Raw genomic sequence first — 12,161 nt, 5'->3', positions numbered from 1 at the left:
CGAACTAACGAGCAAATATTTTCGCGCGCGTGTCGGTGCTTTTCACCAGGGAAAGGAGTCGCTCGGTCGGTCGCGCGTTATCGACGATCTTCGACGACGGGTGGATCGAACCGTCCCGACGGGCGAAAACGATGGATGCCATGGTAACGCCAGCTCTCTCTCTCTCTCTCTCTCTCCCTCTCTTTCGTTCTCGTTTCACTGCCCTCAGCACGATGTCGGCACAAAGCCTGCGACAAGGAGAAGGAGAGAGAGAGAGAGAGAGAGAGGCAAACTTTACAGGGCAAAGTCCTGTCGCTGTAAAAATGAACTTAATTCCAACACGATTTATACGTATAAGGATACAAGTTTTTAATTTTATTAAAAGAATAAAAAAAAATCTATAATTAGAGTATTAAAAATTACGCAATGTAAACATTACAAAGTGGATCGTAAAAAGAAAATTAAGCACAAGTAACTGAAGGAAAGTAGAAATTCGCGCGGTTTTACTTTATAAATAAGAATAAAAAAACGGAGAGAGAGAGAGAGAGAGAGAGAGAGAGAGAGAGAGAGTAGCCGGAAGCATAAAATCTAGCTTAGATCGAGCAAGGATAGAAATAGAAAGTGTAATCGGGACTGGAGCACGGTAAGCGAACGTTCTCACGATCGCCTTTCCTCATTTTTCTTTTTTTCTATCTCGGGAAAAGGAAAGAAAAAGGAAACTTTAACCCTTCGATAATAATTCGCGAAACGTCCTCGCGTGAAAGTTTGGCTCGCATGATTCATCGCTCGTATGTCCGGTTACGTGCATATTTTTAACCCACTTAGTTAGTTAGGATTTAAATAAAATGGAAAAAAAGAGAAGAAGAGGGAAAAATTGTTGAAGGAGTGGCAAATTTGATATACGTCTCTCTCTCTCTCTCTCTCTCTCTATCTATAGGTCTCTCAATATGCACGCGCACTCGATTCCACTGCACATTAATCGTATTATTTTTAGTTTTTCTACTTTCTATGTCTATTTACATTTATGCGACTGGTTTCATAGTCCACTTAGAATATTTCGATATATCTATAATAGTTTGTATCTTTAAAATACTATGGTAATGGACTAGTCAAAGCAGGTAATATTTTCAAACGGAAGATGAGAGAACAGGAAGCATTAGCAAAAAAGATAATAAATATTTTCAAACGACGCGAGTCACGCGCGACGAGTCGTCGGCGTAAAATCAGCTGTCGACGTCGAAAGTCAATCGGCTCTCGAACGTTGCTGCTGCCTCTGCTGTTTCCCGTCTGACGTTTAACAAGAATTTACATAGACACTTTAGAACCTGTTCGGCCGTGCAGAACTGCAAGGCGTGATTTAAATAAGCACGCCGTGTTGTCAATACCCTCACGTTCGTCTCTCGTAATATCGCTCTCTACTACTTGGCTGGGAATAATCGATATCTAGGAGAAGGGTGGTTGAATTCGGGGGTGGAGTAGAACAAAAGCAAATAAAATGGAACTGGCATGTATGTACGTCGTGGCTCGTTCGAACGTATCCGAGCCAAAGCACACCGTCTGAATTTTCGCAATCGGCCAAATTCAATTGTCGAACGTTCCAGAAATGTATATATACTCGCGTAGAATTAAGTTAACGAAGGACACTCGAGGCGAATGAAAAATTATAAAGCTAAGTTTACGGAAGGTCGCAAGACGAATTTAGTTTGGAGAGTACTGCTTGTATACGATTGGAACTCTTGACGTAGGGTCAAGGTCTCGCATATTACGATCGTTTCATTCGAAGGATACCAAATTTTAGAGAACATTTATTTCAGTCTCTTTAGAATTGGGTCGACCACGATGAGTTTTATTTCGATTACATTCGTGTCACCACCTGTTCGTCGTCGGTCAACGACTGATTACGAATTGTTAAACTAATTTTACAAAAATTGTTTGGATGCATCGAAGGAAGGCGTATAGAGATATGCGTGTTTAGAGAGCGCGCTCGGGGAACAAGATAAAACAGAGGTATACCGCTGGGAGATGAGTAGCTCGTGCGAGAGGAGGTCGGGACCAGGAGAGAGAGAGAGAGAGAGAGAGAGAGAGAGAGAGAGAGAGAGAGAGAGAGAGAGAGAGAGAGGGAGAGAGAGAGAGAGCGAGAGCGAGCGAGCGAGCGAGCGAGAAAGAGAGAAATACCCAGTCACCCCTGGCTTTGGGTCGATACCTCGACCTTGAGACGCGTCGCCGCCTCGGTACGCTCGAGCAACCTCTGCTTCTCGTAAAGGAGATTCAGCCTGGACGCATGTTACGGCATAATGTAAAAAAGCTTAACGTGAAACACTTTCGATATTAAAATCTTACATCCGTGTATACATTGGATACGGGTATTTCTTTAAACTAGGGGCCATTTCATTTATCGCATTAATGGAAAATAATAAAACTGTAAAATGTGTGAGAAAAGCTCGTTAAAAAAGAAAAAAAAAGAAAAGAAAAAAAAGGAAAAGAAAAAGAAAGGAAAAGAAAAGGGAGAAAAATAGCGCACTGCGTTGTCCCTTTCCTTCGTATCTCAAAGAAGCCTGTTGCTAAAGAAAAGAATGTATACCTATATAGATTCGCATAGATAAAATCTACTCTCGAAGATAGGTAAGCGCTTTACAAAGCGAATAGAGAATAAGAAGAATGAAGATTTTGAAAGTTGCGTTGAAAGACGACGATTCACGGTCTCGTATTTATCATTAGACGATCCTCCTTTCTTCGTGCGGTATAAAGATGAGAGACAGCTTTCTAGGCGTATAATCGATATGGAAAAGACGCGTAACGCTACGATCGAACGGTTATCGAGTTCTTCCTGCGCGAAACGTCATTCGCTTCGTCGCTCGTAAACCCTGGCCGACGATAAAGAAAGCGAAGCAAAAAAGGCATACGTCCCACAGCTCTGTTTGCGAAACAAACATTGCCTACCATTTTGATTAAATGAAACGTTAAAAGGACAATAAGAATCCTGTAGATCGCTATCGATTTAATATATATCGTAGTGCTCACTCCTATCGTACGAATACCAGGAAGTTGACGCTCGTACATCGAATTATTTTTATCGAATTTAATCTTCCGTTCTATTTCGAGAAATTTTTACCGCGCAAACAACGCGTGCGATCTTTCTCTTAGCAGCGTCATCTATTTATGGATCAGACGGTCGAATAATGCCGACTTCTAGCCTCTCCAATTTGCTCCCTTCGGCCATTTTGAGCGGACTATGACGTCAGCGTTTAGAAGCGGAAGAAGAATGTAGTAGTCACAAATTCGGGAATAAATGCCGTCTCGTTCTGGGACGGGCTTACGCCCACGCTCCTACGGTACTTTTAAAAGAAACGATGTCGTGGCTCAATTCCACTTTTCGGTACTATACAAATTTCTAGGACAATGCGTGGGAAAAGATCGATTTGTTTGAAGGATCCGAGATACAAAGAAAAAAAGGCTGTAACGAGCGCATCGGTGGTAACATTCTCGTATAACATTCTCGATAATGGACGTTAACGCTTGTTATATACCAAAATGATCGTCTTTGCTTAGATAGAGAGAAACCATCGTCCCGACTCGTAGAACAAACGACGATAACCAGAGTAACTGCTTGGAGTAGTAACATTGGCTATGTAACAGGTGCGCGCTCGAGTGTATATGTATATACTGAAAAGAAATACAGTAAGAGGGAGTATAGAGAGACGGAAAGAAGAATATACGTGCATGGTCTTGTGACGCTTCCGGTGTGCTCACGTGTGCGTAAAGGCGTTACGTAATGGCCGAGCGTGACGAACCGTGCGTGGCGATCCGTCCGGACGTCTACGGACGTAATGAAAATTCACGTTCGGCTTTCTTCGGGCGTGTCCGTGATACTAAATTCTGTCCGACTCGCATTTTGTTCCTTATTGTTAGTTTACACGACGCCCAATGGGCAAACAATGAAATTAAAGATCCAACTTTGCGCGTATTTTTGAGGCATCGCGTGCGCTACTGTCACACCCGAGACACGCAATGCGGACTTTTCCTATCGTAGGTATATAAGAGAGTTCTCTCGTTTCTTATTTCTTTCGTACGCTCGCTCTAAGACCTCAAACGACGTCCATCATTTTTATTCAAGATTTCTCACGTCCTATCATTTCTCACTCTTTCTTATTTACCGCATTTAACGTCATGCGTTATTTTATTTAGAGTACCATCGAGTATTATATACGAAGCCGATCGTGGATTATTGTGGAATACACATCGGTGATAAAGCTTCGTAATCGTTGTATGCACGCACGAGTGCGCGCGACGTGCCTCTTTGGCCATGACGTCGTACAAATGAGAACCTTCCATCGTCGCTTCATCGCGGTCGCTCTTTTCGTATCGTATCTATGCGCATATGTATGTTATATTTTCTATCGTCCTAAACTATATCCACGTCTAGCGTCTTAGTCGTACATGTACGTGCGACTAAATTTCCTTTGCCGAGCAATAACCATTCCCGTTGTCGTTACATCGACAAATAGAAACGCCGATCGATCGTCGTTGACGAGGACCACTCGACGAGGCTCGGGTCATTGCTTGCTCCACGATTGAAATGAAAAAAAAATTGATCGAGTTGGCGATAACGAAAATCGACGTCATAATAAGAAAATACTCGCATATAAGCGTCACTGCGTTTTACGCGTGTCGAAAAGGACGCTCTGACTCACGACCGCGAATACATATATAAAATGGCTCGATCGCGTTTTTTCTTCTTTTTCTTCGAGGGCCCGTCCTCGATATCGTCGACGGAGGAGCACAATCGTGTCCTTAAGAGGAAAAACCGGAACGCTCGAAGGACAAGATGGATCTCCTGAATTTTTACCCTGGAGTCGCGTTAACGGTATTTCGTCAAGTCCATCTCCTATCGCGTCGTCTACAAACGCGTTTCTTTGCCAAGTCGCTCCGAGTCGTCGGCCTCCTTTTTCTTCTTTCTTTCTTTCTTTCTTTCTTTCTTTCTTTCTTTTCTTTGTCTACTTTTTCGATCGAACTCTCGCGAACGACGAAGCTCGCCCTTTTATATTGTCGCCGACAAAGTTTTATTAGAATCATAAACGAGTCGACGATTTTCAACTTTTCCCTTTTACAACGTTTCGAACTAATTACGCCGCTTCGACCTTACGTTTAACGCGCGAGGTCACATTTTATGCAGATTCCGTGAAGCTCTTAAAAGATCTCGTAACGCGTGCACGGCATAGTAACACGGTTAAGTGGATCCTTTCCCGATTGTTAATACGCGATTGTTTCTTTTTATTCCTAGTCTTTCCGCCGAACCTTCCAACGTTTTCCTTCGACGCGGATAATAGTAATGTGCCAGTCGAGATCCGTGCGTGACGAGACTCGGTAATCTTACATTGTATGCGCTATCGTTATTTGCGTCGACGAATGCTTTTTTTTTTCTTTTTCTCGTTTTTTTTTTTTTTTTTTATCTGTTCGTACTTGAAAGAAAATAACGATCGTGGGCTGCAGGAAGATCGTACGTTCCGATTAACGTGAATTTCCGTTGCGATGGCCGACCGATTTAAGCCTCCTTGACCATTTATCGAATAAAACCATGATTTAATTATCCCATTTAATACCTTGTAAACTTTTCGCTTGTCATCGCTCGTTTAAAATTCCACGATGTCCTACTCTCCGTCTCCCTCCGTTCCTTTCTCCCAATCTTCCATGTAAAAGCGGTTTTCACCGGGACCGCTCGTGTAAGATCGAATCGGAAACTTATTGCACCGAGTCGATTCTATCTCTCGATAAATCGAAACACCTATCTTGTAAAACGTTCTCATTGAATCGTGACGCGATATGGAAAGATATTCGACGTAAATTAAGATAGCCACGTTGCCTTTTGTGAAAGTAGACACTACCGGGACGTTAAAACGCAAGATTCTATTCGAGATTGCTTTTAAAATTCGAAATTGAGAAGTTCGTGACGCTTTTTCGCTAGCGCATATAATAGGTACCTCGTCAATCAAAATGCATCTATAACGATACTAAAAGCGTTATTTAATATTTATGAATGATGCATTTGACCAAGTCTTCTTTTATACATTTGTACTTTTTCTTAATTCGATCATTCGCTTAACAAATTTCACAGTTTGTGTTACAATCCAAGACGGTAGATAAGCGACATTAATTCCTCGGATAATCTAATAAATATGCTGTCGAAAGCGATAAATTTTCTTTTACGCGTAAACGAAGAAACTTCTAATCGATCATATTTTAAGATGGACTATCTTTCTCCTCTCATATCGTACATCATAACGGATATTCGATAGCCGTGGCGTGCGTCTCTTAAAATAGGCGTGATGTCATTAAGAAGAAACGAAAGGAAATAATCGTCCTTCTTTCGGCCTGCGTTTTTCTCATCTATTTTTCGCGAGGAAGAGAAATAAAAAGAGGCGAGAGAGAGAGAGAGAGGGAGAGAGAGAGAGGAGGATAAGAGAAGAAAGGCCAAAAAATATATAAATGATAAAAAGCTACGTCTCGATACGTCCTTTAATCATTTCCCAACGACGTGGATCGTTGACGATGGAGAACGGCATATCAGATCGTGTCGGTAGCTTGAGGCGATCGTAATCTCGTTACAACCGCCACTGACGTCACTGCCGGAAGAATACGGACTCACACTTTTTCCAAGTTGCCCTCAATAAGTTTACCTTCGCGAGAAAGTCGAACTCGCCTTTTGCCAGTGCTTTGTCGTAGACATAGATCGATTCTTTTGGATTAACTATCAAAATGTTTGCTCCTACGTATATTTTAATTTATTCAAATGTACCTATACACACGGAATGTTTGTCTTCTGTTGCAAGAATAAAAATGGCCTGTACTTCCGAATTAAAATCACTCGCATGGACCGTGCTTGGAACGTTGAATGAAGACGTTTAAGTAATATTGCGTACGGTAAGGAAGTCTTTAAAGTGATAATAGTACTATGTGAGAAACTAAAAGAAAATTTACGTCGCAGGAAGAATATCTTTCAAAGTTGTACTCGTATAATGTATAAAGCAAGTAAATAAACGAAACAAAAAAAAAGAAAAAGAAAAGTACAATCAACTCCTTATAGTTTTCTTAATGATAAAGGAGATACACGACAATGTTAGCCTTGAGTACTTTATCGCTAAACTTTTAAAACTACCGAGTTCGAAGCTTTCTAAATAAAAATTGTTTGTAGACTGTGCAAGTTGAATGTCTAAAAAATGTCAAGTATCGTTGCTTCTCTTTTTACTTATCTAGTTCTAAGCGGGTAAATGTAGTTCGCTCGAAATATTCCTTAGGAAAAATTTAATCGAAACGTGTCTATGGTTTTTCCTTCTTTTTATATTTTACAAGTATGTAATATTCGAACAAATCTTCCTTCTCTCCTTTCACGGAGGAAACTTTAACAAAAGTATTTCTTTGTTTTACCAGAAAGAATTCAACCGTTCTATGTGCGTGCTTACAAATGTAGATATATTAAAGTGCCACACCTTTAAGGACCCCTGAGAATTACGTAGAACGGCTGTTAAGCGTGCAAAATAACGATGACGAAATAAGGACGGTGGCTCGAATTCCTGGCACGAGAAGGAAAAAGAACCTGTATAAAGTAACGTTATTTGCGTGTTATACGATGACGAGATTAATTCCATGGTGCGATAATAAAAAGCAGCGTTTTAAGTTCTTCAATTTCAATCGGCTTTGTCTTTTTCCTTACGAGGCGACATCTTGTAAAGTTACATCTCGTACAATGTATTCAATGTATACATCGATAAATCAATATGTGACAAGTGAATAATAAATCGAGGCAAATTTTTGTTTCTGTCGATAACTCTTTTATTCCCGCTTTCATATCTTTATGGATTGGTAAACGAGAAGAGAAGCTCGTACATATGTCGATAACGTGATTTTAGACGGAAGATTTTATTGGCTTGAGCAACGCAACAGAGAGAGAGCGAGAGAGAGATGAGATGAGAGTTCGATATTAAAATCGGTTTAACGGATCGAATTATGATCGAGTGTCACTTTGTAATAGCGTTAACGAAATCACAAACGTTCGTTAGGAAGCACGTTACGATGACGTCACTCTCCGAGATCGCTTCGACGCTTTCACGAGAGCTTAACGAATAGAACTTAAAAGCCGGTCGTTCACCCTGCTCTTCTCGTATCAACGAACCAACGTCGGACGGACAAACGGAATACCGACTGCGACGGTCTGTGCCACGCTAGGCAGGCAGAATTAAATGCTCTTTATCGAAGCATCGTACTGTGCCATTAACGAACCAGAATCGATTATAAGCAATTAACGACGATCGCGATAGATAGGGAATCGAACTTTAAACGAGATATTATTTCCTTCTTTTCTTTTTCTCATTTTATATAACGATGATCCAACCAGCTCGATAACTTTATCGAAAAGTTTTATCTGATAATAGTCTGTTTGCAAACACGTCTCTTTGACATTCGGTCCGATAGATAGGATGAGTTTCGCGTTTTTTCTCGATTGAATTTTATTGGCATCACGTAGACAAAATACGTTTACGTGTTTGCCATTTGTTCTTGGCGCATTTAGCACATAGGTGTGCCAAGCGCGACTTCACCATACACGCCAAGAGATACAAATTCCATTTCCATCGGTTTAATTTCTAAATGCTCAGCAAGAATCCAAGAAGAGAGACATCTTGGAATCATCGTCCAAGCTCTCTCTCTCTCTCTCTCTCTCTCTCGAGTCGAACGTCTCCCTTTCACGATATTCCTCAAGCGTAATAATCTCATTTTTATCGCTCTCTGCAACTCGATGATTTTTCAAAGCCATTTTAGAATTGTCCAGTCAAAATTTGTTTACTTCGCATAAGCTTCTCGAATGTTAATTAAATTATGAATAAAAGTAAAAGGGAAGGAAAAAGAAAGAAAAAAGAAAGAAATGCTCGACAGGTAAATTAATTTCAGAAAAGAGAGGGCAAATACCGAGCAAAATATCTCTACCCTTCGTACTTTTGAAGGAATGAGAAGAGGAGGAAAAAAAAAGAAAAGAAATAGTGAAAGGGCCTTGGTGTTCCGATGGAAGCCCCGGGGCCTATTCGCGGACGCCTTGAATATGGTTCTTTGTTTCGGCGTACAATGCAGGACACGAAGCAGAAATTATGCAGGAAGTCGTCGTCTCTGTATGTACTATGCACGTAATATCCACTTTTAGCTCTTCTATATACAGGGTGATCAAATAACTTTTGGCGCTTTAGTAATTAGATTTCCGAAAGAAGAAAGGAAAGAAAATCAATAAAAATTATAACAATAAGAAATTACAATGTAACGTTAGATATTTATATTTCATATTGCGAGGAAAAAGAAAAAAATAAAAAAGAAGAGCAACAAAAAACGTGAAATTTTTGTCCTCCAAATAGTTATATCGAGGAAAAAAATTGTTACCAACATTGCGTCTCTTTCTTTTTGAATAATATACATCCTTAAAATAAAAATAAAATAGTCTCCTTATGTATGTATGTATATAAACGTAATTTCGATGTCGTAGCCAACACGCGACTCCTACTGAAAGTTCCCCTTCTATCTTAACTTCCAAGGGGAGAAATAAATATTTTTTAATAACGGGTGGTCGAGCCACCCGACAAGAGATATGTTGAGCAGGACAGAAGTAGGTTAATGTTGTACTGTAACGAATTAAACTAGGTCACGCGTCTCTTCGCCCGCGCGTACATTTCTATGTTCGTGTGTGCCTGTATGGACGAGAAAAGAAGAAATGAAAGATGAAACTTAACTATAACTCGATCGTTTGAAAGAGTAAAAGCGAAAGTAAGATCGAAGATGATATAATCGAAATCGATTTTTCTCTCTCTCTCTCACTCTCTCGTTTAGATTTAGATTAAAACGTTCTTGTCTTAAAATAGATAAATCTTATCTCCATCTTTTTATCTCTTTAAGGTTACAAGAGTCATTTGTACGTCAGTATCTCAGCGAATGTGTTTTTTTCCGATAAAGAAAAAGAAGAAGAAACATCAGTTTTATTCATATCGCCAAAACGCTATTAAAAAGGGGGAATAAGTGGATATAACGTGTCTCTATAGATTACGATATCAGGCTCGACGTTGGTTGATGCGTCGGTTGCATGACGATCACGTGGCTACTACTTCGGCCCTGTACAACAACCGCGCATCTCTAGTCACGGCCAGAGAGAAATTTAATAATGCTCTGGGCTTGACCTTGAACTTGGTAAGAAAGAAACTCTCTCTCTCTCTCTGTCATCGCTTAAACGAGAGCACAATGACGTGGACTGACGGATGAAAAAATGTAAAAGGATAAAGAAACAGAGTTTCTCGAGTATGCAAGGGATAAGATCCTTTTGCTTCTTATCTTCGATAAGTCTGTCCTTCGCGAATCAAAACGCGTACATTCGTTATCGTTTACACCGTTTTAACGTATCATAAATAAATACGTAAGTTGGCACATACATATGCGTTTCTCTTTTTTTTTTTTTTTTTTTTTTTTTTTTTTACAACGATGACTCATCCCGGACAGCTGCCACTCGCAAAGCTATATTTTTGTCCAACTCTTTTCGTCCACCAACACGAGTTAGGACGAGGTCAAATACGAATTCTTCTATCCGTCCTATCGATCGATCGATCGAATTATTTTTATAACATCTCGCGATTAGTAATACTTCAGTCGATCCCTGACAACCTGTTTTTCTATCGTAGAGAAAAAGTTGCGTTCTCGTAGATAACTTTCAAAATCGTAATAAATGGACATAAATGTATTCGTAAAAATGTCTATAAACGTATTAATAAAAACACCTTGTTTTCGAGATAGCTAATGAATAACTCGAAGAATTCCACCGTAGATTCATCGTTGGCATGGCCATCAAATTCGTATTGTTTCGTGTCGACGAGCCAAGTTCTTTATCTTTAGCGCGAAAAGTCACTTATAAAATGGCTTTCGAAAGCGCAATGATCGAACTTCCTGTTGAACTAAGTCCTGCTCTTGTGTTTTCCGTTCGCTGCTCCAGTTTCCTCGCTGACTATTTGCACGGACATTATATATTTTATACATACACGCGTGTGTATATAAAGCTAAGCGACGCTTCCTGTTCTTTATATAATATTTCTTTTTTGTTTTGTTTTGTCTTTTTTCTTTTCTTTTATTCCAATCTACAAAATCCACTTCTCCATAGATAACAATTTACAGTTAGACAATGTATGTATATATACATATATATATATATATATATATATATATATATATATATATATAATTGTGTACGGATATTATGAGTAACTTCAACTCGAAATAGGCTAGAATTCATCTCTAGTTAGAACGTGCTAAACAACAGACCTCTGAGAAAAGAAACGTCGTCGATCTTTGCACGAGTAAATCTAGTTAGGAGGATTAATGGAAGGAATTTGTACGCGTGAGTACGTTCGCGGACGTTAATGATTGTGCGTGAGTAGGTAGCACTTTTAGCAATTCACTTTGCGACCACGTGGTTCGTCTCGAACGGATGTATGTACGTAAGTATACATGTATGCACGTACGTATATGCGTGCGCGTGTGTATGCTCTGTGTACGAGGCATCAAAGAGTATCATCAGAGTCGTTTGTCACTTCGTTTTACCCACTCGATTTCGAATACTCCATGTAGTCCGATGTATTTGTTTCCTTCGACGAGAAATACGATCTTGTTTCGAGAGCTCGGCCAATTCGATATTTTATCAGCCTTGCCGATTAACTTAATTGATTACACGAAATGTTTTCTTCTTTCTGATCCAAGTACACGTGCTCAGATAAGTAACAGAGAGTCGTATTTTCAACGTTCGTTTTACTGTTTTCGATCGTAGACAGAATAAAAAGATTACTACAATTAATTCCTCTCGAGAAAGATAATATCTTAGCACTATGTCCAATAAACGAGAATGATTCATTCGCTCGATCGGACGATAAAGTGAAAATAAAACTGTATGATCGATAGCGTAACGAGCAATATTTTTCTCAACGAACGACCTTGAGAACTTTGATAGTAAACAAATTCTGGCTGTTACCAAAAGTCCGAGTAGCCTTCGATAATTTGTAAAACGAAATAGTCTTTGAGAATCCGCTTGCAAAGTAAACTCGGTTAATGTTTTTTTTTTTTTTTTTTTTCTTTACATCTCGGAGGTACGAAAGAACATTATTGATCGGTCGATA

The 12,161-nt window shown here is 39.7% G+C and overlaps 2 protein-coding genes across 4 annotated transcripts in view; one reads left to right on the top strand and one right to left on the bottom strand.

Moving 5' to 3' along the window:
* Positions 1-12,161, top strand: part of LOC124431776 (RIB43A-like with coiled-coils protein 2) — a 35,991-nt gene that overhangs the window by 16,014 nt on the left and 7,816 nt on the right. The gene's annotated exons all lie outside the window — the stretch shown is intronic.
* LOC124431772 overlaps positions 1-12,161 on the bottom strand; it is a 38,865-nt gene that overhangs the window by 24,715 nt on the left and 1,989 nt on the right. The gene's annotated exons all lie outside the window — the stretch shown is intronic.

This window comes from Vespa crabro, chromosome 22, assembly GCF_910589235.1.
Source record: "Vespa crabro chromosome 22, iyVesCrab1.2, whole genome shotgun sequence".
In the NCBI taxonomy this organism is placed as follows: domain Eukaryota; kingdom Metazoa; phylum Arthropoda; class Insecta; order Hymenoptera; family Vespidae; genus Vespa; species Vespa crabro.
This window is presented reverse-complemented; position numbering and strand designations above follow the sequence as displayed.